Source organism: Schistocerca americana, chromosome 8, assembly GCF_021461395.2.
Source record: "Schistocerca americana isolate TAMUIC-IGC-003095 chromosome 8, iqSchAmer2.1, whole genome shotgun sequence".
NCBI classification, from domain to species: Eukaryota; Metazoa; Arthropoda; class Insecta; order Orthoptera; family Acrididae; genus Schistocerca; species Schistocerca americana.
This window is the reverse complement of record NC_060126.1, coordinates 120,584,062-120,611,557: the sequence shown is the minus strand read 5'-3', so window position 1 is coordinate 120,611,557 and position 27,496 is coordinate 120,584,062. Positions and strand designations below refer to the sequence as shown.

General features: G+C 45.4%; 1 non-coding gene across 1 annotated transcript; it reads left to right on the top strand.

Annotated features, from left to right (window-relative positions):
* The first annotated feature begins 22,433 nt into the window (after positions 1–22,433).
* Trnas-cga lies at positions 22,434–22,507 on the top strand. The gene has a single exon. It is a non-coding gene; the product is annotated as a tRNA-Ser (tRNA).
* Positions 22,508–27,496: the final 4,989 nt, after the last annotated feature.

The following is a 27,496-nucleotide window of genomic DNA, read 5'->3' as shown; positions in this document are numbered from 1 at the left end:
CAGGAGTTCAGTTCTATCCACATTCAGCCCTACTCCCAGGTTTAACCATGTTGCACTTGTGAAAGACCTATTTTCTCCTACGTTCTTCAGTGGAAAACCTTTTTTGCCACCAAACCCTTCCAACTAAAGCCAATCCAATGCTAACACGGAACCCTGCGTGTCACAGTTCGTACCAGCATCCAACTTTGAACCTCTCACACTCCCACCTAGCCATTTCCTGGTTACCTTCCACGGATTCATAACTTCCAACCTGGTCTCACCATCCCTCCCCAGGTCCCTCGATAAGAACAACAACCTTTCAGCAGAAGAAAGGACTGCCGTAAACGTCCTAAAAACGGATCCTGACCTGATCATCCTTCCGGCAGACAAAGGTTTCACCACTGTTATGATGAACCGAAGTGACTACATGGCAGAGGGTCTAAGCTAGTTGTCCGACACATCGTTAGTAGTTTGCGATTAATACTCACCGTCATTTTAATCCCCAGCAGTTTCTTGCCAGAAGTGATTCCTCCATTGTTAGATGAACTACATTTGAAAGTCACACCACATGTGCCTCGACCAGGTACTAATGTCCCAACAATTTTTTCGATTCTTAGTTCTAACCATACGTTGCGTCTTATTTTTTATGTGCACTTATGTTTTCAGTCTTGAGAAACCGTTGCAAACACCTTTGGTATTTTTCTTTGCATTCATCCACATATTATCTTCTTCCTCAAGACGCAATGTTTGTCAACAAGGAATTTTGTTGTGGATCAGAGCTTATTTACTTCTTAGCTCTTCCTTTGATCGAGACGGTTGTGCCAACCTTGAACCTCTCACACTCGCACCTAACCATTTCCTGGTCACCTTCCAAGAATTCATAACTTCCATATTTGGCATTCATTCTTTTCTTCAGCTCCGTTTGCTGTTCTGGGTACACTTTTCTTCAGCTCCGTTTGCTGTTCTGGGTACTTCAACAACTCATTAATTAATTGTCAATATCAATGTTCTCAAACAGCGAGTAACTGAGATGTTATTTTCTTTTATTTTGAAGGCTACCAGTTTCGGCACTCCGTATGCCATCTTCAGCATCCATACGCATCTCTCCATGTAAACGATAACGTCAATTTAGTGCCATAGATTCCTGGATATAGTGAATTCAATCGTTTCACTAGTGCTTCGTTCTATGACTTGATAGCAACTCTATAATGTGTGTAAGAGTACAGGTTTTGATGCAGGAACGTCGGCATATGGATGTTTGGATCGGGCTCTGATTCGCGAGCGGCTAGCCAAAGCGGTTAGAACGACCGCTTGCATAAAACGGGAAATCAGGGTTCGAGGCCCTGTCCGGCACAAATTTTCACTGTCGTCATTCTCTTATACAGCTGGTTGATCGTATTCGCAACTGCCAACCCATCTTGTACCATATTGTTCCTTTCATTCTAGTTAAAATATCATCTTGGTACAAGTGTTGCTTTCCTGGCTTTTTTCTGGAGTGTAGATGAGTAAACATCTCCGCTGCTGATTTCCCTGCTGCACTGCTATGAGAAGACGAAGGTCACACTGAATAACAGCAGAGTGCGGTAGGCGGATCTGTGCTGCATCGGACCTTAACCCTCAGTCTACTGAGAGCGGACTTGCTCCTGGAACAATGACGTCAGGCGCGCATATCCCTAGAGACCAACGACCGCAGGCCTGCGGTGACGGCAAACCCGCCTCAGACGTACGCTGTACGCGGAGGCGACTGGCGCTAAGATCTTGTCTCCTCGCGTCGCCCTTCGAGACTCATTTCACCGAGAGCAGGAAACGGCGGGCGGTGGTTTTGCGCAAACCGCCGGTCTCGTCCACTTTCTTCGCACGGGCCGCCTCTTCGCCGCCTCTGCCCCTATTAGCGCTCGTCTGCTGCCCCTTTCACTCGGCACGAGTCTTTGGCAGGGTCACGTCGATTCTCGACCCACGGAGGCGACTGCTCGTGACTTACCTTCAGCCTCTCCCCCCTCCCTCCTTCCCCCTTTCCTCACTCCCTTCCCCAACCAAACCTCGTCAGACAGCTGGAGCCTCACTCTTCCGCATCAGCTTTAAAAGTAGTCGCAGGTGGGAAGCGAACATGAAATAGACATTACTGGTGTAGATTACCCATTTGCTTTGACATAATGTTCAGAAACATATGACAGTAATCTGACAATTAAAAAAATGGTTCAAATGGCTCTGAGTACTACTTAAACCAAACTAACCTAAGGACATCACACACATCCATGCCCGTGGCAGGATTAGAACCTGCCACCGTAGCAGTCGCGCGGTTCCGGACTGAAGCGCCTAGAACCGCTCGGCCACTGCGGCCCGCTAACAATTAAAATTTCACACAATACGCTAAACTGGTTCGAAAGGTACTTGAAAAACAGACACCAATGGTTAGTGGGGACGAAAAGTCGTCCAGGAAGAATGTTCTCTAAGTTGTGTTACAGGGCCCCGCTATTGTCTTCTTCGTATGTCAGTGATGTCTAGTCGGTTCCGTCCTGTAAATATCATTTCTATGCTGATTACTTCCTGCTTTACCTAAGTGCAAGACCTAAAGATATCAATGCTTCAAACATTTTGATGTCTGATGGTCTCTCAATGCTAAGATGGGAGCTGCAATTAAATACGGAACAGCGCCAAATAATCTTAGCTTCCCATGAAAAATTAATGAGTTCAGTCCACTGGAAGCAACAGCCTCCTGTTCTTTCGAGAACCATATGAAAAACCAGGGAATCAACCGAGTATAAATTTGAAGAGCATACTTACAAAGTTCTGCCACCATTTGTCTCTATGACCTCAAGAACTATGTGACCCGTAGGCTTTTGCGATCACTCGTTCTGTCCAGTCTTCACTATTGTGATGCAGTCCAATATGGCAAGGGCGGTGAAAATATTACACGATTAGAATTAACCAGAAAGGCTGATCTGCTTTAGGTATGCCCAGTTAGATAAGTTGCGACCGTACGGGTTATGTGATTACCATGTGCCATGTCTGTTTCATTAGCTTCTCAGCTCATATACAATCTGGTACCTTGCATCAGCTGTTAAGTACCTGTCACCCCAGCGTTACACAAACTGGCTGTGACCGTCTATAAAGCAACAGCATTCGGAAAACTACATATCTGTTCTAGCACTCCACCTCTGGAAGAAGCTGTGCAAGGCGCCACTGGGGTTAAGGCTCGAGTCAGTCTAATTTGCCACTGGCGCTGAGTGTACTTACTCAAGGTGCAAGTCCGCAGCTACTATTCGGGTGTATGTAAAGGAATTGTGTGCAAGGAAACGGAAGGGAAGTGTCTGAAGTGCTTGTCCTAAGACATGGATCGTAGTTGTATGCCCAGACTAAACATTAATAATTATTGTGATGGGAACTACTGGTTAGTGTAACGAAACAAGGGTTACAAATTATGCACATTTGTTGGTTCCAAATGCAATGATTGGTCAGAAAAAAACAATAAATGCTCATCTCGGGAGAGTGCATGTACACATATGAACGTGTGATAACGGTGGCTCTCTGGAAGGAGAGGACCCGAAAAGTACTCATAGAATAGACCAAGCACATAAGAAATCGTACTAAGGGATTGTTGATCATTAAATTAAATTGATCATGCTACAGTAACTGATTGATTAATATGAAACAATGCACCTACCATCCCGTACGGTTTCCGTACACAGGTTTTCTGAGAAACTTACGTCAATTGCATTAGACGAGGGGGTGGGTAGTGTCGAGTTATTAGGCGAAGACGGACGCTGCGACGTGCAGTCTATCAATTCGTACATCGAATACTCCTCTCCAAGTCCGTTCTACTACTGGTGGCGAAGAAGTCCTCTCTGCTCTTCCCAGTGAAGAAGTCCCTCTACCTGCGCCACGCCACGAAGAAGCGCCCCTGATGCTTCGCTCTTCTGCTCCTTCACGATGTGAGCCCTCAAAACTGCCATTTTAGCCAACTCGAGATCGCGAACGTTACTTTTCCATCACGATAACTTCTAACAGTTTTGTTCGGAAAAGTTCGGCGTCACTTTTGGAAGATTTCAAACGCCGACCTAGACAATTCCTCGTTCCAAAATCTTGCGCGTGCTGTCCTACAGCAAATCGCCACTCTCAAAGATTTTGAGCTCCGACGTATCCAAAGGCGTCCCACCAAACACTGTGTACCTTTGCTCTAGGCGCTGACACCCCGTCGGCACAAGTCAAAAGACTCGCCTCTGGAGGCACCCCCTTACTATTTTACAACAGTTCGATATTACCATACGGGACACACCGTTCGCCTGAGTGGAGAGGAGAGGAGGTGAGGGCTGGGTGAGTTGACCGAATTCAGCACGCAGCCGTTTTCTTTCCCGAGCGTTGCTAATCTTCTCATAGACTCACACCGCCCACTGCCGCAGTTGGATACAACAACGGACGGCTGCACCACAAGGGCTCGGGCGGCTGGTGTTTACCGCCCAACACCCTCGTCCGATCACTCCGCTCGGTCGCAGAGGGCGAAGCCAGTGGAAATAATAAGGCCTGTACTTTCAATCCCCGCTTACTACCAGAAGAATAAATCTGACCCTCATTTTAGAATCAAAAGTAATCCTCTACAATCACCATGTACTCCCATAGACAACACCGTTCTGATATACATCGGTATTTAGACCTATCATGTCGAGAAATTAAGTGTTCGAGTGAAAAAGAATGCTGCAGCCTGACGCGTTTAGGCTGCCCTACACTCTGTGCGGAATTCAGTGCCCTGTTGCTTTACAGAATATGCTGAAGCACTTCCTTCTGTCGCACTCATAAAGTTTCCCCAAAACTAAACTTATACGACTAGTTTTTTACCCTGTCTACTTAAGAGTAGGAAACTCTTTTGAATATAGTTGAAAATTAGCTTCTAAACCTACCATATATATGTTGATGACACCTACAATAATGAAATTTTGTCTGCAACAATGCTGTTAGTATATGATACAATATCTGGGCGCCAATTGTGGACGATAGTATGATGTGTCGCCAGCCTTCGGCGTTATGACGACTTGAACTTTGCTGGGGCACTTTCATTGTCTGTGGACGAAAGGCAACCCATTCTTTCTCAAGAGGTGAAACGACAGAGGATAGAGGCTTGCACGCTAAGGTCTGAAATGAAGTCCTCGTTCTAATTCCTCTCAGAGGTGTTCCGTTGGGTTCAGGCTGGAATTTTGGGCAGGTCAGACCAATTCAGGAATGTTATTGCCCACAAACAGCTGCCTCACAGATGCTCCCTTGACACGCTGTGTTGTCATGCTGATACAACCATAGACTACGAACTGCTCATCTAGTGTATGCAGCACACAATGCTGTAAACTGTGTGCATATTCTTCAGCATTTAGCGTTTTCTTAAGCACAGTATCACGAGAAACACACTCAGAACGTAACACGTCCTCCATACTTCAACTGTTGGCACAACATATGATCACATGTAATGTTGTCCACGCATTCGCCACACCCAAACCCTTCCATAGGATTGCCTCAAGGTATAGTGTGATACATCAAATCAGTCGCTCCTAGTCATCCACTCTCCAGTAGCATCAGTCTTCACAGCACTTCAAGTGGCACCTAGTAATGACTACAGAAATGCGTGGCTTATGAAGAGTTCCTCGATCATTGTAACCCACTCTTTTTAATTGCCTACACACAGTCTTTTTTTTAAAAAAAAAAAACAACCACCTATCACAGTGCTCGACGATCACTGCTTGATCTTGGTTTCGCTGTAGATGTTCCATCGCGTTTCCGCATCACTATCACATCACTAACAGTCGACTTGGGCAGCAGTAGAAGAGCTCAAATGTCCCTGACGGATCTGTTAGGTGACATCCAACTACTGATCAACTTTAGAAGCCACTGACTTCTGCCGACCTTCCCATTTTGCTGTTACTGCTTTTCTACTGACAACACAATACTCCCCGCTTCCTTTCATACTAGCTGGTCTAGCTTTCGTGACTAGTGGTCAATTCCACATTACAGAGGCATGTCCCGAAACTTTCGATCAGCCTGTGTAGTCTGCTCATGTCGTGCTACAAGCAGGTGTTTGAGGCACTGACTTTCAAGAATAATGTGATATATTTGTTGTTGCAGTGTGAGATATATTGTTCGCTAAGAGAAAACATGGCGTTATTCAGGAATTTTATTGATGTTTTGGAATAGAGGAAACCTCCATGAAGGTACATTAGTAATAGAATGACGATTGTTGATAGTGATAACGCGAATAGTGCGACCAGCAATAATTGTGTTCAAATAGTTCAAATGGCTCTGAGCACTATGGGACTCAACTGCTGAGGTCATTAGTCCCCTAGAACTTAGAACTAGTTAAACCTAACTAACCTAAGGACATCACAAACATCCATGCCCGAGGCAGGATTCGAACCTGCGACCGTAGCGGTCTTGCGGTTCCAGGCTGCAGCGCCTTTAACCGCACGGCCACTTCGGCCGGCCCAATAATTGTGTGTGAGGAGACATCTCGACGACACATTGCAAGGAAACTTCATCCATTAGAGGGCTACAAAGCTGCTCCAACACATTGTTCACAGTCTGCCTCATTCTGATTTGTGTGTGAGCATGAATACATTCGTTTAATAACTGAGTACCGGACAGATCTCTGAAAATTGGATTCTGTAGTGTCCACGACAGTTTTTGGCAGGGGATGGTTATGTGTATAAAAGTGGTAATCCTTGGTGTCTATTGTATGTAGACAGGGTATATTGTACTCTATACTTTAGAATGCTTACGCTATGGTATTTACAACGAAGGAAATATTTCCTCAATTGCTCTCGAAAATATATGGTCAGTGTTACGTCACTAGTTGTTAATGAGAGGAAGACGAATACTTAGAGGAAACAGAAGGACTTGCGGGCGCAGGTTAGTGAAAGGGCAGAAGCTACTGTGAAAAGCATAAATGAAGAGTAGTGATATAGAAAAACTCTCTAATGGTAGGGTCCTCATCCAAGTGTTGTTGAAAATTCCAACACTGTTTCCATAATATGTTTTTTTTTTCATACATAATTGTGATTTGTTGCAGCTATCCACGCTATTATATCCGGTGAAAGCCGGTTCATCTTTGTGCAACTGTTGCAACCAATATCCAATTGAAGCTGTTTACTGTACTCGCGCCTTGGTCTCGCTCCACAAATTTTACTTCCCGCATTTTCTACCCTTGCGGAATTGACGTTGCCTTGATGCCTCATGATGTGCCCCTTCATATGATCCTTTCTTTCAGTCAAATTGCGCCATAAATTTCTGTTTCCCGGTTCGATTCAGTACCTCTTTTATTTTATCTTGATCAGTAATCTGTAGCGCCATACCTTAAAAGCTTGTCTTCTTACCTGGACTGTTTATCATCTAGGTTACAATTCTGTAGAGAACAAAAACCTTCAGAAAAGACTTCTTAACACTTAAACTTTTATCGGACTTACAGGGTTGTACAGCCTATCAATTTAAATGTTTTGTCATGGAGTGTTAATAAAAACTCGAAAAAAAAAACAGTTAGTACCATTCGAAGACAGTGAGAAAGTTGTTTTAGTTTCTCCAGTTGTAAAAAATTATTATCTTTCTTCAGTTGCTCCCGGCGTACTTCAAGACGAAATAGTTCATACGTCCAGCGGATACAGCGTTTCAGCAAGCGATCATTCTGCCCTCATCAGGTGTGATGAAAAGACTGCCTCCCCCTCACCGTGCCTTCCCTATCGTTCCAGCGCCACCCACCGATCTGCATTTCTATCCGCCGTGCCGAAATAAGCGTGGTGGTTGGGCAGCACCTCTGCTGTTCCTCCACCTGCCCTGAAGTCAGTCAGTTTGTGATACCTCCTTCCTTCTTCTTAATCAGACTAACTGCGGGGTTCCAAGCCTTACTAAAGACATAGTTACTATCAAGACTGATCAGCGGTTCTCTTATTCGAATTTCGATGGATTCTTTAATGACACTGTCAGAGCCTTAGTATGGTCATAACCCATTCCGTGTACAGAGACAGTGTTCCACGACTACCGACTTGTTAGGCTGCCGTAATCTGGTGCGCTCTTGGTGTTCTCTGCGACGCTGACAGGGTATCTTGGTAGATCCCGTAGTCCGACGTCATATTTTACACTAGATTGGGATGCGCGTGTTTTTTCTGGCGGGTGGAAGACTATCTTGGTGCTACCTGAAAATTCGTCCTATCGTCCTAGATGATGCGCCACAAGAAGGAATAAACGCAATGGCTGCGTACTCATGAAATTCTCTTCAGTTTCCAGAGGATGTATGACGTAGGGCTCTTCTAATTTGCCAGTCCTTGTAGCAGTTTTAGTAGAAAATATCAATTGGCTCATGGCAATAGCATTTTGAAGGCCTACTGGACTCTGATTTGTGGGCTTATTTGCCAGTCCCTCTGTTACGGTTAAATGGTTGAAATGGCTCTGAGTACTGTGGTACTTAACATCTGAGGTCATCAGTCCCCTAGAACAGAACTACTGAAACCTAACTAACCTAAGGACATCACACACATCCATGCCCGAGGCGGGATTCGAACCTGCGACCGTAGTGGTCACGCGGTTCCAGACTGAAGCGCCTAGAACCGCTCGATCACACCGGTCGGCGTTACGGTTGAGATCAGATCTTAATTTTATTCGATAATCTCTGAAAAAGTACTGTAAGAGAGGTAGAATGCTGGCTCAACTGAAGGAGAAGCATTTACTGACAGTGGCTTTAGATGAAGAAATGTGAACTATTAAAAAAAGTAAAAAAAGAAAACACATACACAGACATAAGAAACGGAGATGTTTTATTTCCAGTCTCCTCCAACAGGTAACTATTACCATACCTACAGTGCCAGTTTAGAGATTTGCGGCAACTTCCTGCACTTGACAAGAGCCGACAGAGCATGATAAAGCGCCAGCTCAAAGGCGTGTATTATATTAACTGCTAGACATCTGAAACTCATTGCACTGAGCCACGTATTTCTCACGTGGCCAAAACGTGTGGCAATAGGTTCTGTTAATTCGGTGCTTGGACCTCGCGCGTTCCAGAACAGATGAATTAGTGCCTTGTCGGTTATGAAATCCCAAGCGGAAACCGCACGACCGTTATTAAGTAGGATAGCTTCCCGACAGCTAATCTCTGTACCAACACCTTTACGCTAATTGCTTTTCGAAATAAATGATCGATGACGTTGAAACTTGAGTTGCCCTCAACACCGGCAAGTTTTAATGTCGATAGTTTCGTGAGTCGTCTATGTGTGCCGTATACGCCCAGCATAGACATCTTCCGCTGCGGCTCACGCAAGACGATTATGCAAACGTCCCACGCAACACACTCTGTTCACAAGGAACGGGCGTGTATGATGGCACTTGCGTGCGCAGCGCAACGCGAGAGTTACGTTCCTAGTAAATCTAGCGCAACGGCGTCATTAAGAGCAGCAGAGGAAGTCTGGCACCGTGTGAGAAGGAGCTGAAGAAATGTAGTATTATTACACTGAACTGCCGCTATTCACACACTGTAAGGAAATATTTTAACGACTTTTCAGGCATCATTTCTTCACTCATATGTCAGGCAAATCATTTACTTCTTCAGACTTAGAAACCTCTATCAGAAATTACTTCCCTCACCTCTTCCTGAAAATACATATTTGGCCAACCATTCCACACATCTCTGTCTCTCTCTCTCTCTCTCTCTCTCTCTCTCTCACTCCCAGCTAACAATGTTTACGTTTCACTTGACTACCAATCGAAATTTGGAACTCCCAAGAGCAATTTTTTATAGCTGCTACTTTTCCCTCGTCAATACCCACCAACATTATTAGGCGTTTTTAATATAATAAAACGGCAGTATTTTCTTAAATACACTACTGGCCTTTAAAATTGCTAAACCAAGAAGAAATGCAGATGATAAACGGGTATTCATTGGACAAATATATTATACTAGAACTGACATGTGATTACATTTTCACGCAATTTGGGAGCGTAGATCCTGAGAAATAAGTACGCAGAACAACCACCTCTGGCCGTAATAACGGCCTTGACACACCTGGGCATTGAGTCAAACAGAGCTTGGATGGCGTGTACAGGTACAGCTGCCTATGCAGCTTCAACACGATACCACAGTTCATCAAGAGTAGTGACTGGCGTATTGTGACGAGCCAGGTGCTCGGCCACCATTGACCAGACGTTTTCAGTTGGTGAGAGATCTGGAGAATGTGCTGGCCAAGGCAGCAGTCGAACATTCTCCGTATCCAGAACGGCCCGTACAGGACCTGCAACATGTAGTCGTGCATTATCTTCCTGAAATGTAGGGTTTCGCAAGGGATCGAATGAAGGGTAGAGCCACGGGTCGTAACACATCTGAAATGTAACGTCCACTGTTCAAAGTGCCGTCAATGCGAACAAGAGGTGACCGAGACGTGTAACCGGTGGCACCCCATACCATCTCGCCGGGTGATACGCCAGTATGGCGATGACGACTACACGCTTCCAATGTGCGTTCACCGCGATGTCGCCAAACACGGATGCGACCATCATGATGCTGTAAACAGAACCTGGATTCATCCGAAAAAACGACGTTTTGCCATTCGTGCACCCAGGTTCTTCGTTAAGTACACCATCGCAGGCGCTCCTGTCTGTGATGCAGTGTCAAGGGTTACCGCAGCCATGGTCTCCGAGCTGATAGTCCATGCTGCTGCAAACGTCGTCGAACTTCGCGTAGATGGTTGTTGTCTCGCTAACGTCCCCATCTGTTGACTCAAGGATCGAGACTTGGATGCAAGATCCGTTACAGCCATGCGGATAAGATGCCTGTCATCTAGACTGCTAGTGATACGAGGCCGTTGGGATCCAGTACGGCGTTCCGTATTACCCTAATGAACCCATCGATTCTATATTCTGCAAACAGTCATTGGATCTCGACCAACGCGAGCAGCAATGTCGCGATACGATAAACCGCAACGCCGATAGGCTACAATCTGACGTTTATCAAAGTCGGAAACGTGATGGTACGCATTTCTCCTCCTTACACGAGGTATCACAACAATGTTTTACCAGGCAACGTCGGTCAACTGTTGTTTGTGCATGAGAAATCGGTTGGAAACTTTCCTCATGTCAACACGTTGTAGGTGTCGCCACCGGCACTAACCGTGTGTGAATGCTCTGAAAAGCTAATCATTTGCATATCATAGCATCTTCTTCCTGTCGGTTGAATTCCGCGTCTGTAGCACGTCATCTTCGTGATGTAGCAATTTTAATGGCCAGTAGTGTATGTTATTTTGTTCATGTCGGAATAGGTAACCCTTTGAAAATTCGCACTGTGGATCTTAAAGCACCACTCTGACTATTCGAGCTCCTCACCCACGCCGTGAAGGCCCAAGGGATGTCTACCGACATCCGCGTCATCCTCTGACGGACGACGTCATGCGGGTACGGTATGGAGGGGCATGCGTTCAGCACACTTTTACTGATAGCTGTCGTTTTTTATTGGTGCAACGTGCTGGTAGAATCAGCTTTTCGAAACATGTCTTTTCTGATTTGCTGAATCCTAAGAATGACTATGCAAGTAGAGCCTACATTCGCTTGACTCGAACAAGTACCAGACACAAAATTTCCGATTAGCGGGTTAAATTTATTCAACATTAATTAATTAAACTCATAAAAAGATACATTCTCAAAGATAATTTGATGATTTAATAAAATACCAATCTTTATATTGGATATACAATAATCATGATAAATTTCATTGAAACATTTTTGAGAGAAGGTGAAAACTGATTGACTTTAAGGATCCCGTGAAGGGACCAGAATGACGCTTTGAGATGTAATACCAACAAATTTAGCAATAATTAACATTTATTTCCTCATTAAAAGTAACATATACACACAGACGTTAAGTTACACTACTGGCCATTAAAATTGCTACAACACGAAGATGACGTGCTACAGACGCGAAGTTTAACCGATAGGAAGAAGATGTTGTGATATGTAAATTATTAGCTTTTCAGAGCATTCACTCGGCGCCGGTGGCACACCTACAACGTGCTGACATAAGGAAAGTTTCCAATCGATTTCTCATACACAAATAGCTGTTGACTGGCGTTGCCTGGTGAAATGTTGTTGTGATGCCACGTGCAAGGAGGAGAAATGCGTACCATCACGTTTCCGAGTTTGATAAAGGTCGGATTTTAGCCTATCGCGACTGTGGTTTATCGTATCGCGACACTGCTGCTCGCGTTGGTCGAGATCCAATGACTGTTGGCAGAATATGGATTCGGTGAGTTCAGGAGGGTAATACGGAACGCCGTGCTGGATCCCAACGGCCTCGTATCACTAGCAGTCGAGATGACAGGCATCTTATCCGCATGGCTGATTGCAGCGACGCCTCGATCCCTGAATCAGCAGACAACAACCATCTCCACGGACAGTTCGACGGCGTTTGCAGCAGCATGGACTATTAGTTCGGAGATCATGGCTGCGGTTACCCTTGACGCTATATCGCAGACAGGAGCGCCTGCGATGGTGTACTCAACGACGAACATGGGTGCACGAATGTCAAAGCGTCATTATTTCGGATTAACTCAGGTTCTGTTTACAGCATCATGATGCTCGGATCCGTGTTTGGCGACATCGAGGTGAACGCACATTGGGTGTATTCGTCATTGCCATACTGGTGTATCACCCGGCGTGATGGTACGGGGTGCCATTGGTTACACGTCTTGGTCACCTCTTGTTCGCATTGACGGCACTTTCGACAGTGGTCGTTACATTTCAGATGTGTTACGAACCGTGGCTCTACCCTTCATTCGATCCCTGCGAAACCCTACATTTCAGGAAGATAATGCACGACTACATGTTGCAGGTCCTGTACGGGCCCTTCTGGATACAGAGAATGTTCGACTGCTGCCTTGGCTAGCACATTCTCCAGATCTCTCACCAATTGAAAACGTCTGGTCAATGGTGGCGGAGCCACTGGCTCGTCACAATACGCCAGTCACTACTCTTGATGAACTGTGGTATCGCGTTGAAGCTGCATGTGCAGCTGTACCTGTACACGCCATCCAAGCTTTCTTTGACTCAATGCCCAGGCGTATCAAGGCTGTTATTACGGCCAGAGGTGGTTGTTCGGGGTACTGATTTCTCAGGGTGTATGCACCCAAGTTGCGTGAAAATGTAATCACATGGCCGGCCGTTGTGGCCGTGCGGTTCTAGGCGCTTCAGTCTGGAACCGCTTGACCACTACGGTCGCAGGTTCGAAGCCTGCCTCGGGCATGAATGTGTGTGATGTCCTCAAGTTAGTTAGGTTTAATTATTTCTCAGTTCTAGGGGACTGATGACCACAGATGTTAAGTCCCATAGTGCTCAGAGCCATTTTTTTTTTATAAGCACATGTCAGTTCTAGTATATTTGTGCAACGAATACCCGTTTATCACCTGCATTTCTTCTTGGTGTAGCAATTTTAATGGCCAGTAGTGTAAAACACAGTTACTTGGTATGCTGGCGGGTGGATCTCATCACATGGTACATTATACAAAGCAGCGACTGGACCAAGACGTGTAGGACAAGTCTGCTAAATTACTGGTTACGATTTATCAAGATCACACACACCACTTTCACACTGATCACTCACACAACGAAAAACAGACTTTAGAAGAATTCTTCCCTGCTCCGCACGTGAGCTTTCTGGGTCAGAGCGCGTTTGGCTTTAACGGTCAATTTCAGAGAACAAAGCCCACTTCTGAAATTCCGTGAAACTCAGAAATTTTGTAAATAAATTTACCGGGCATGAGCACTTCTACTCCGCGATAAAAATGATGCTTTAGTTCCCACACGAGAGGTGTTTACGTCTTATCCAAGCCCCTTAGTTTACAAAGAAACAAACGTGGTACAGCAGAGTACGGACTACCAAGTTTGTGGGAGTGAAATACGAATTGGACGGTAAATTAATAGAATCTTAACACAAGCATTCCACAAAGTACACGACACATTCATACGTAATACACGTAACTAACTAAAACTGTACATCACGTTGCGTCACCTCTCGGTCACGTCAAGTTGCAGTTGCAATAAAGGTCTGATCGAACAAACTGAAGACTAATGAAATTAGTACCGTTCGTTGACGGAAATAATTAGTGCGTCAAGAATATCAATGCCACGTCCCAGAGTGCCTGCCGGAAACTCAAGCAAAGCTAACACTTACACATTTCAATTTAGCACCACAGATATTAGAGCGTCCTTACTCACCGGCGGTCTAGGCAACAGTAAAACTAACCTGCCCCGTCGCTAGGGTCTACACAGTAACACGGAAGGGCCCAGGGAGCGTAAGCTGTTTCCACCTGTAGCAGCCTCGTAATGGATGTTGACCAGTGGCCACTGCTGCCACTAGAGGTAGCCGTGTTCAAAGCTCTGCTCAATGATTGGCTTAACTGCCCTTAACATTCAAGGAAACCCGCCGGTAACTAGGGAAACATGAGGTGCCGGCTACAGACAAACCACAATTCATACTAGCAGTTCATTTTAGTGTACCTCTGACACGAATAAAGAAGAGTAGCAGACGACAACGGGGACAGGAAAGATATGGCATGAATACATGGTATTGGATTACACAGATACACAGAACGTAGTTATGAATTTGAAATCTAAAAAGACAGTCTCCTTTGGCTTTGAAATGCCGTTGTAACATCACGCACTGCCGTCCATCTTTCTCTCCAAGCATAGTCACACGGAACGTCATTCAGAATTGTAGCAAAACCGAAGGTTGCTTTCCAAGATCAATGGAACGCCTCACAGGGAGACATTTCAACTGGTATCCCGGCTTTTTTGCAGACTTTCCAATCGCGGAGCCGCTACTACTCAGCCACGTATAGCGTCTCAGTTGGCATCACGAGGCTAAGCGCTCTCCGTACCAGTCCTCCAACCAAGGAAAAACATTTGGCAGTACTAGGAGTCGAACCAAGGTCCCACATATGGCAGCCATCTGCGCTGACCACTCAGCTACGGAGGTGGACGTTTGCTGCAATTGCTCATTAGTAATTTAGCATTAATGACACAGAAATTCGAGATTCCTCTCATGAAGATTGCCCTACAAGAATGATAGATTATGCAGGATAATAAGCCGTACACTGGAGAGACGACAAATTAAGAGAGTTTCGCTCAGGTTATTTACGAGTGTGTAGCCGTATTACCTACGCTGGTGATGGTACTGGTTCACTTTTGCTTGATAGTTTGTATGATAAGCTCAACCATTACGTTACCATACCTGATGAAATTGCGGCTGTTGATTTATTTCTGGCTACGTATACATATCAGCTGTCGCTCTATCGACCCTCCTAGGAAGGATGGATGACGTGAAAAGAGGAAGATAATGACCACGGTCTACCACGAGACTGAATTCCACCTGTTGGCGTTATGGCCATGTAACACTGTAAGAAACGTGTATATGCAGAGCAGAGAGAGTAGGAAATCATTCCAACGGCGCTAAGGACCACAAATGGAGAAAACCACTGACGAAAACATTTTGACAACCAGCAGCCGCTATGGCCTGGCGAATCGGAACGAGCGTTTCATTAACGGGGCGATTAGTTAGCTGTTGGTGTGCTACCATTTTAAGCATCTATGGAAAGCGTGAGGCCTGTGATGGTAATCGAAAGCACCACGACAGCTGTAGATTACGTAAACATCATTGCAGACCACGTGCATCCCTTCATGCTTGATGCCTTACCTGACAGCGATAGTATCATCCTGCAGGATCGTTTCAGAAGTTAGATCCGCCCGATCTGAATCCGATGGAACCCATCTGAGACTCTATTGGGGGACAGCTTAAAAATGGTTCAAAGGGCTCTAAGAACTATGGTACTTAACATATGAGGCCATCAATGCCCTAGACTCAGAACTACTTAAACCTGACTAATCTAAGGACATTACACACATCCATGCCCGACGCAGGATTCGAACCTGCGACGGAACATCAGCGTGGTTCTGGACTGAAGCGCCTGGAACCGCTCGGCCGGGCGACAGCTCCGAGTCCACGGATCACTGATCCATATTTTACTGTAATTGCGTGATACCTCCGGGAACCTACCAAGGACTTGTTGGATTCATGCCATGCAGATCTGCTGCTGCATTACAGTCCATAGGTGTACCAATACGTAATTACGCAGGTGGTTATATACCTCGAACATAACTGCAGGTTTAACGTTTAAAAGCGAGGAAATTGCCTGTGTTTCGATAATATTTGTTTATTAGTTCATTATACATATTTGTTACTTGTACCTTCTGTTATTACTTCATGATGGGCCAATAAGCCGAAAATAAATGTTAATGGAGAGCAAATGTCTTACGTAATATTCCTGGCAAAGTTATCTCCGTTAGATAGCTCACATTAGTAATCCAAAGCGCAGTTCGATCTTCGACTGTTCATAGAATATCCTGTGGTTCCTAACCTCATATTCAATAGTTATTGTATCCTGTGAGAAAGGTCTCGACAGCTTAAGGCAAGAGCATACGAGAACGAGATGTTCACTCTGCAGCAGAGCGTGCGCTGATGCGAAACTTCCTAGCAGATTGAAACTGTGTCCGGACCGAGTCTCGAACTCGACGAGATACTGACGGCAGTAATGCTGTGAGGACGGGTTCCGATTCGAGTTTGAGTTGCTAAGTTGGCAGAGCACTTGCCCACGAAAGGCAAAGATCCCGAGCTCCGTTCCGGAACACACTTTTTAAGTTCCAGGAAGATTCAGAAGCACGTCACTTCCGGCATCAGGTATCAGATCATACTTGACTCAACACTTAGTCTTTCAAACATATATAAACAGCAACGTCAAGTTACAATAACAAAATAAAAAATGTCACACCTATGCCTTGAGGGGTAATACGTAGTGCTGTTCAAATATTTGAAAGGAGTCGCGTTATGGGCCTGCGGGAGTCTGGGTGGAAGTAACTTACTAACCGGTGTACATCTTGGGCACAATGTTACAGTGGTACGTCGCTGCTTTCATGAATGATCTGTGGAACTTTCCAACACCTGTAGACCAGGTTCGGGACGTCCACATAGTATAGAGACACGTTAAGATCGATGCGAAATTTGCGAGCAGCGGTGGCCGACCGAACATCCCCCAGGGACGAAGTACTGGAACCTATTGCACCTGGTGTTTCACCAGGGACCACTGCGAAGCATCCGCAGGACTATTACCCCGTGTGCCTCCAACCAGGATATCGCTGACACCACTACACCTCCAAGCACAGGTACTGAGTTGTGGAATGGCGCTCTGTTGTCTTCAGTGATGAGAAGAGTTTCTGTCTGTGATGGATATAACACGTGTACGGCGTAGTCCAGCTTGTGGAGTACACACAGGTACCACTCCAGGCTTTGGCGTCACAAATTGCGGACACATTCGGTGTTTCTGTGGGATAAAGACCCGCTACATTTCACGGACTGTTATTCTACTGCCACTTCGACAGAAAGGTGATGCGCTTTTTCATCACGTCTGCCTAAGGCTGTTGCAACACGCTCTTCGTGGAGTATAACAACAGCCCTGACCAGGAAGATCACCAAATGTCCTGCCAATTGATCGCATATGGAGCTTGGTGTAGCTGTAACTTACTCGTGTTCCAGAGCCCGTAAGGACCATTGCCGAACTGCAACGAAAAATGCAGGACGTTTAGGAGAATATATGGCAGGATGCCATTCGTCACTATTATGGTCGTTTGCACGAGAGAAAATACGCTTCTTTGCCGCCACTGTGTATTGATGCTACTGTAGGGGCACTCTTTGCTGTTTCATGGGTGTTTCCTTTGGTCCGAATTTGTTATGATGTACTCCTATTTATACCGTCACGTCACTTTTCAAGAAAATATTCTTGTCTTTGAGGGTGTTGCAGCTTTTTTTGGCAGTGTATTTATTCATTTCTATTGGTTGCACAGTTCCATTTAATTCGGTAGAATATTCATTTAATGTATTAAACATTCCGCAGCAAGCCGCATAAAAGCGGACGGAAGGAAAAAAGTTGTGTAATCCCTATACAAGCGGTCCGCGCAGCTGTTGCCTCGCAGACTGACGTGCTCGGGCTTTGCGCAGCTTTCTCCCGTGAAAACTCGGCGGTCGCACTCGTCAGCGGCTGCCAAACAGCGGTGTGGGGCGTGTGAGTGGGGGAGGGCTGTGGGTTCCCACCGCTGCCGCTTCTCACGGCGCCACCAGCATCATGAAGCTCCCGCTGACAGCTCTGGCCAGGTGACTGTGACTTCCCTGCTGCTGAGACAGTGTCAGGCAGCAGACTGCGGAGTCACATTTTTATGACCAGCTACAAGAATACAGAGCTGCGCAAGCACCTGGGCCAGCTTCCCAGTCACTTTAATGTGATGACACGTGACAAGCCTGAGTAACCGCCTCTTGCAGCGCGAAACGTGCCGGAATAGAGTCACTGAGGTTCTGGAAGGTATACACGTGGATGGGGAGCCATGCAGACTCCAATGGAGTGGCCAACTGCTTTATGTTTCTCAGTTCAGGATCCATGCAGCGTGGCTCCATCGAAGTGGTCCCGCTGATTCTCGATGTGGCTTAAGACCGGGGAGTTTGGAGGCAAGTGAAGTACAGAAAACTTATCCTGGTGTTCTTTGAACGTCGCACTTACATTCGGAGCTACATGACACGTTCCATTACCCTTCTGATATACGCCATCATTCCCAGAAATAACAAACAGCAGGTAGGAGTGGACATCGTCTCCAAAGATAGATGCGTATTTATATTGATCCATTGTGCTTCCCAGATTGACAAGATCACCCAGAATATGCCACAAAAGTATTCCCCAGATAATGCAGGGTGTTTGCCTTCAGAAGTTCCACGCCGTATACGCCAACAGCAATCCGTCCATTGGAGCACAAAACGTGATTCATCTGAAAAGACCACCTGTCGCCACTCAGTAGATGTTCAGCTGCGACACTGTCGTACAAATTTCACCCCTTGTCGCCGATGAACAGCAGTCGGAATGTAGACACTATTGGTAGACCCTAGGTTCATGTGTGTGGTCAGTTGCTCAACAGTGGCACGTCTGTTATCCATACGCATCCACTCAGACGTCGTTAACCCCTGGCACATATGGCTTATGGTGCACTATAGTTGCCACGGCGTCGACTTTGGAGAGCGCCACTTGTCACGCGCTATATAGCCTACTTTAACAACGGCGGTAAGCGAACAGTTTACAAACCTATCCCTTTCGGAAATTATTCCACTTTTGGCCCAAAAGCCAATGATCATACCATTTTGGACATCACATAAGTTATTCCTTTTCCGCATTCCATCAACGACTCCACTGTTCAGCGCGTCGTCGACACACTTCACACTCCGTCCACTGCTGATGCTGCCACACATTGACATCGAACGTTGGCGTCGGTCATGATAATGTGACTGGACCGTTTATCTCACTGAGGAAACGGAAATTCTTCACAGACTTATTTAGCTGTCAGTAGAAACTCTCCCTGAGGCCTGAGAAAACCCAGCCAATAATTAAACAATAAATGTGAATATTCATTCCGTCAGTGAAATCTTATTCTAATAGTCCACAACCATTCAGTCCACCTCATAGTCGATAGTGAACTAACTTGGAATCCGTACTTACCAACATCATAAAGAACGGCCACAATATCCTGAAAGTACTAACCAACAGAGCGTTGAAAGCAACGTAAATATGGGCGGCTTCAAATGATATATGAGTTGCGTATTACACCAGTCGTCCCATATCGGTTGGGAGAATCGGTGCTTAATTGTCCTGAGATTGGAAGCATAAAAAGCAAAATCACATAGGTGTTTAATTGTTCTGCGGCCAAACACCCCATAAAAAGCAAAATGACATGGGTTTCTAACTGAAGCAAGACGTTCAATATGCTGTCCACTTTCTTCGAGCGGTTGTAGGCGCTTCAGTCTCGAACCGCGCTGCTGCTACGGTCGCAGGTTCGAACCCTGCCTCGGGCATAGATGTGTGTGCTGTCCTTAGGTTAGTTAGGTTTAAGTAGTTCTAGGTCTAGGGGACTGATATTCCTCCTGCAGCGCTGTTGCGACGTTTTCGACAGACGTCGGATCACCTGCTTTCCTCTCTCTGTTACAGTGTACTTCAAAAGAACTTTTCTTTTCGAATTTTGTAATCACTTACTCCATAGCCTGAGCAGATTCCGGATCAACGCGTTTCTTCATACCCTCGCGCGTCCGCTACCAGAACACAATCACCATTTTTTGTAAAAGAGCTTTACCAGCAGCTTTTTGTAAGAGAGCTTTACTAGCAGCGCACGATCCTTCGTGGAAACAAACATGTCGGGCGCCTCGGACGCTAACTCTTGGTGTCCATATTCTAACGCTCAGCCTCGCGGAGTCGCTACGCGGTTTGAGGTCACTTGTCACGGATTGCGCGGCCCCTCCCGTTGGAGGTTCGAGTCCCCTCCCTCGTGCATGGGTGTGTGTGTGTGTGTGTGTGTGTGTGTGTCGTTCTTAGCATAAGTTAGTTTAAGTAGTGTGTACGTCTAAGGGTCAATGACCTCAGCAGTTTGGTCACTTAGGCATTCACACACTTAAAATCTAACGCTCACGGCGCGATCTATTGGTGGAATTTTTTTGTTTCAAGACGATTCACTTGCGTTAATAAAATGCTGTTCAGATTTGATATCACTTTGAGTAGTGGTTGTCTTTCTACAGGTTTTGAAACCGGAGCATTAAATATGGACTACCCTTTCCGCGTGACGTGTCCCCAAAGCCGCGATGCGACATTAATCTCGCGGTGGTTAGCGTTCGTAAACTTTCGGCGCATCGGAGTCTGACACTCCATCTGTAACATTTTCTTGTAAAAATAGTCTTGCTCCAAATGGTAATTGTGGTGTTTATATTGATCGGTTCAATATGACGCAAAAATAAATCCTTTTACTAAGTCGTCTAAGCATCTTTATGGGATCTGCTTCCGCTCTGCCAAGGATTTAATTTCAAATAATAATGAGTGTATTATCAAATTGTAAGTTATTTGTATTATTGCTTCCTTGAAATCCTCCTGGTAGAGAGTTCTGAGTTTCTCAGATGTTGAATTGTTGTAACGAAGTTCGTGAATAATCACCAGGGAATAATCACCATGGAACACATTTCGCTAACTGAGGTTGTGACAGAAACGATGATGAATGCTTCTGATACTGAAGACGCGGTTTCTCAAAGCGAAGATATTAGTATTAGTGTCGTGATGAATACTAGAGCCTTCTACTAGCTGTATACAAATATTCCATCAAAAAATCATGCTGTGTATTCGTAGCAATGTATATATTTCGAACATATATATTTGGAACACGTATATATTTGGAACACGAGCTCGCCAGTGAACTATGAGGTCAGGATGTAACTTGTGAAAACATTTTACTTCTTATTATTCGGAACTGCTAAAAATATAGTTACAATATAATGAATTATAGAGACCAACTACTGGAAACGTCCAATTTCATTTTACTTTGCGAATGATAGTGATTAAATATAGCCCAAAGAAAACAAAATTTACCTATTTCTCACAAGTAGACGATTTGTAACAGTTTCCATATAACAAGTTCGTTATCTGTTTCAAGTGCCTGATAGAGCTCGCGCACTATTTGTCAGCTCCCAGATGACGGTATGGACACGTTGCCCAACGAGTCTCACTGGTCTCCTCCTGTCGGCATATACTCCGGTCTCACTGTCAGCCCCAGTGATGATCTCGGATGTTGTGAACCAGTTCCATTATATACGACACTTCTTTCTTGAACTCAGTTATCTACGTCTCACCTTACCAAGACAGCTTTTACTCAAGACAAAGACAGTATACCATGTCCTCCAATTAGGTCGTCCACCTAACCCGATTGAACAAAAGTTCCCCCAGATTGACTGGCGTCATGTATGGCGCGCGGTGTTCGCTTGTTACCTTGACACGGATGTTCAATCTGTCTGGTACCTGAAACTTCCTGGCAGATTAAAACTGTGTGCCCGACCGAGACTCGAACTCGGGACCTTTGCCTCTGCCGGCTGCGGTGGTCTAGCGGTTCTAGGCGCTCAGTCCGGAACCGCGCGACTGCTACGGTCGCAGGTTCGAATCCTGCCTCGGGCATGGATGTGTGTGATGTCCTTAGGTTAGTTAGGTTTAAGTAGTTCTAAGTTCTAGGGGACTGATGACCACAGAAGTCCCATAGTGCTCAGAGCCATTTGAACCATTTGAAACTTTGCCTCTCGCGGGCAAGTGCTCTACCATCTGAGCTACCGAAGCACGACTCACGCCCGGTACTCACAGCTTTACTTCTGCCAGTACCTCGTCTCCTACCTTCCAAACTTTACAGAAGCTCTCCCGCGAACCTTGCAGAACTAGCACTCCTGAAAGAAAGGATATTGCGGAGACATGGCTTAGCCACAGCCTGGGGGATGTTTCCAGAATGAGATTTTCACTCTTCAGCGGAGTGTGCGCTGATATGAAACTTCCTGGTAGATTAAAACTGTGTGCCCGGTAGCTCAGATGGTAGAGCACTTGCCCGCGAAAGGCAAAGGTCCCGAGTTCGAGTCTCGGTCGGGCACACAGTTTTTAAAATGGCTCTTAGCACTATGGGACTTAACATCTTAGTCATCAGTCCCCTAGAACCTAGAACTACTTAAATCTAACTAACCTAAGGACATCAAACACATCCATGCCCGAGGCAGGATTCGAACCTGCGACCGTAGCAGTCCCGCGGTTTCGGGACTGCAGCGCTAGAACCGCACGGCCACCGCGGCCGGCACACACAGTTTTAATCTGCCAGGAAGTTTCATAGCAGCGCACACTCCGCTGCAGAGTGAAAATCTCATTCTGTCTGCTACCTAACTGTCAATGGTAAGCAAATCAACCAATCTCGCCTTCATCGTATCCACCTCTATGTTCCACGTGTGGAGTGCCAGACAATGACGAACATCGGTTTGTTTGCGGACCGGCGGCGGAGCTTTGGCAATTGATTCGTCACATTGTGGCTTTTCTAACGCGGGAAATACCGGATCAGATTACTCCCCTTTCATTATTATTTCCGGAACGTGACTATTTTCCTCGGACAAAGATCAATGCTGTGAATTGGATTCGCGGACATGCCATTCACTACCTATTTGGACAAACTGTAGACTCTGTACTCGATTTTTGGACATACCTCAATGACCGTCATTATGTCGTTGTCCGTCACCCAAAATACAGACAATTTTTCTCAAACTTCCTTGGGAGTGCTTTCAACGATCCGCCTCGCAGCTGGAATGTGTTAAGCCAAGAGAGAAGAAGGTTTCCTGTTTGAACCAATGAACATTTCTGAACAATTGAACGGAACACATCAATTTCGAGAAGACGTGACTCAACATATTCGAAGCGGGGCGCAGGAGGCCCCTGATCAATTACACAACAAAAATAAACAAAAAAAAAAAAAAAAAAAATAAAATAAAATTCAGGAAAAGGAAGATTTTGTTTTGTTTGTAAGGATAGCCCTAACCTTGAATTCCCATACTTCCCCTGGTATATAGGCAGCTCTCTCGTGTAGGTTTAGTCAGGAGCAAACGCCTGAAGTGGACCAGATTTTTTTGTTATAGGATGAAAATTGGCGGTGGCACTTTTTTTTGTAGTTCCATTTTCCTAAAGGGCTTTAAAATGAAAAAAATGAACAAAAAATAAAAGAAAAAAAATAAAAAGAAACAAAAGTGGCCGAGACGGATAGAGTGTGTGCCATGTAAGCAGGAGATCCCATAATCTTTTTTTTTTTAAAAAAAAGCGCTTTTGCAAGCGGGGTGCACTCAGCCCTTGGGAGGCCAATTGATAAGGTACGTTATTGGGAAGTAGCGGCTCCAGTCACAAAAACTGACAACGGCTGGGAGAGCAGTGTGCTGACCACAAACCCCTCCATCTCCGCATCCAGTGACGACGGTGGGCTGAGGATGACACGACGGACGATCCGTACCGTTGGGCCTTCAAGGCGTGTTCGGACGGAGGGGTTATTTTGAGCGGTTGCAACGTTTTTAAATTCTCATATTCTGAAATTTCGTTCTCATATCAATTTTACGTTAATTGTGATATTTTATTCATATTTTTATTCCTCAGGAAGATTTGGTTCATTCCCTTGCATGATAGCGATAGTAGAAACACCGATATTCCCAACACCACGAGCATTGAACGAGGGCAGGTTTGCCAGTGACATTCCTTCGTATGAATCTCACTCGGAAGAAAACGTTGTTAACACTGATGAAGATTTCGCGTGTTGGCAATATCTTCGAAGCAAACCGTGCATAACGGATTTTTCCGAAAATTGGTGCTTGTAACTTATTATGAATCAATAGATAAAACAGGAATTTCACCGAAAACAATTTATTTACTTATTTTTGTGGTGGGGGATGGAGGGGGGGGGGGGGGACAAGCGTGATACGTGTAGTAATCTTCCACAAATGAAAAGTAATAATCGGGTTTCGAACGCGGGGTGCAAAATTAATAAACCGCAACGTTAACCACTGTGTCACATTTTCATCTACTTATATCGCCAGGTGAGAGGCATATAAAGTACTTGGAAAGTATTTCGAAAACTCTTACCGTTGTTTTGTCAGAAGTGATCGAGTAGTTACGGATGAGCCGAGACACCTGTTAGCTTATTTTGAACGCTCTTCTACTGAGTGACAGCAATTGCCGTGTTCTCCTCATCAGTTGTGAGCAGTCACTGTTAAGTTAGTGGACGTGCGACCGTAGTGTGTTGACGTCGTTGTGGCGCAATGGAGCAACATCTCTAAATCGAGTGTTAAAGACGCTCTCCAGACCGTTTTGAAGAAGAGAAATCTGTTGCAAAGCGTGCCCCACACCCCTTAGCTCTTGAACAACGACGCGGTTCGATTGAAATGCAATACGCGGACAATTCTTTTCTGAAAATGATATGAACCAACCAAAAAACGACAAAGCGTAAAATGGGTCTCTGATTGTTAGCCAAGATCGAAGAATGTTGAACAAAATCCCAAACGATTTTTCTGACAGTTTCGCATGAATGAACAATCTGTGCATTGTACTCAAGTAAAACATCTGAAACATTAAAAGCACCGCCTTAATGTTCTATTTTTTTATTAGTCCAATCTCGAAAATTTTTGGACTGAATGGTTTGTACACACATGCTTCTTTAACTTACAAACGCATTAGGTTCAAATGGTGCAAATGGCTCTGAGCACTATGGGACTTAACATCCGAGGTCATCACTTCCCTAGACTTTTAAACCTAACTAACCTAAGGACAACACACACATCCATGCCCGAGGCAGGATTTGAATCTGCGACCTTAGCAGCAGCGCGGTTCCGGACTGAAACGCGTAGAACCGCCCGGCCACAGCGGCCGGCTAACGCATTAGGTAAAAAATATAAAAAAACACTGTAGTAATAAGATAATTATTATAAAAAAATTTGAAGCTAAACACAGGGACACTAATTCTCCAATTCCTCAATAATTGGATTTCCAGGAATCGAAACCTTTCTAGGAATTTCTTTTCCATGCTGCACCCAACTTTAACAGTATACCCGTGTAGCAAATTCGAACAGAGCGGTAGAATTTAAGTATGAAATTGTTCTACCCGAAGTGATGTAAGTATCTATTTATATTCATTATCTTTCTGGAGAGACCGGAAACGCAAGACGACTTTTGCGTACTTCCCACTTCACGCACGAGGCCGAGGAAATTTCGGTGCCACGAGTGACAAGGACGCGACGCTACACGCTGCCTTTGTTTCGGTCGCACTTTCTCGCCCGTGAGCATGCGTGCGCTTTTCGTGCCTCGTTACTCCACGCGCGATGAGAGCTGCTCGTATGCTTCGCTGCGCGCGACGGTAAACACCGCTGAGTGCTCTTCAAGTGCACGCGCGCCAGAGACCGCTGGCGGAACACCTGCTGTCGCCTTCGCTCCCGCATTAACACCTTCTTTTGTTATTATGGACGCTCTTTCGACAGGTCTAATTGTGACATCCGCGATCGTAACAATAAGGAGTGACACACGCATCATCCATATCTCACCAGAAGTTCGTCAGCAAACGCAAACCTCCTCCTGCACTTCTTGATGCTGTCCAGCCACTCTCAAAAAGCAGAAGGTGGGAAAGCGTTCATAGCATACCGGCAGTCCAGTAACACGGAACAAGACACTCCCTGAAAAAAAAAGAAAAATAGGGAGCATCTGGAAGACATAGTCGGATTTCAATGTAACCTCGTACACGCACAAACCATCGGCGAGTAGGCAAATGATTCGAGTTCGAAATCTCAGTGACTGGTAGAACGACCACAAGACTGCAGTACTGCCTTTCGTGTGTAACGTTGTTACCAGTTCTGCCGCCCGCCCCCGGTCCCTGAGTGGTCGGCAGGCACGGTAGCTCAGCGTGTTCGGTCAGAAGGTTACGTGCCCTCTGTAATAAAAAAAACTGAGTAAATCGATCAACAAAGAACTTCAATGGATGTCTTACGACGTCCGCCCCGAGCAGATACAACGAACAAAAAAAGCGAACAAAATGAGATTAAAAAAAAGTGGTCAGAACGACAGAATGTCAATCCTAAGGGCCCGGGTTCGATTCCTGGCTGAGTCGGAGATTTTCTCCGCTTAGGGAGTGGGTGTTGTTTTGTCCTAATATTCATTATTTCATCCCTATCGACACACAAGTCGCCGAAGTGGCGTCAAATCGAAAGTCTTGCACCCGGCGAACGGTCTCCCCGACAGGAGGCCCTAGTCACACGACATTTACAAAAATGGTTCAAATGGCTGTGAGCACTATGGGACTTAACATCTATGGTCATCAGTCCCCTAGAACTTAGAACTACTTAAACCTAACTAACCTAAGGACATCACACAACACCTAGTCAACACGAGGCAGAGAAAATCCCTGACCCCGCCGGGAATCGAACCCGGGAACCCGGGCCCGGGAAGCGAGAACGCTACCGCACGACCACGAGCTGCGAACCGACATTTACATTCTGCAGGGTATACGACGGCGTGAGCATCGTCAGAAATTGAGCGATCGCTGAAGAACTCGGAGATGCTACGCACCTAGTCAGAGACAGCGTTATCAGCACGTGACAAAGTTTGAAACGGGCCTCTTTGAGTCTGACAGGTCGAATCGTGCAATATCCACATTAGAAGGGATAAATTTTATCTTGTTATGGTCACTGATTGAAAAGTGAAAAAATTATTTTATTAAAATTATTATTCAGTGTTTGTTACATAACATTTTCATTTGTTAATAGGTATGAATCTCAACACAGCAAAACAAAAGTGTGGTGCTAGCGAGATTTGAACCAGCGTCTTCACAGTTACAAACCTATCACTCTGCGCGCCTTTTCTTTGCCGAAATATGAAAATTAACAGATTTTGTTGTTAATAATGAAAGAGCAATAGCTGCAGAATGCCTTGAAGTTCATCTACTTCAAGCTCTCTGGCCAACGTGGCAGGCGCACAGTCGGTACATGTAGGATTTCAGACTGTCGCCGTAGTTTATTTACCTTGAAATTAGTTCTCCTCCTTACGATAATAATAAATAAGCACTCCGTCATCAGGCC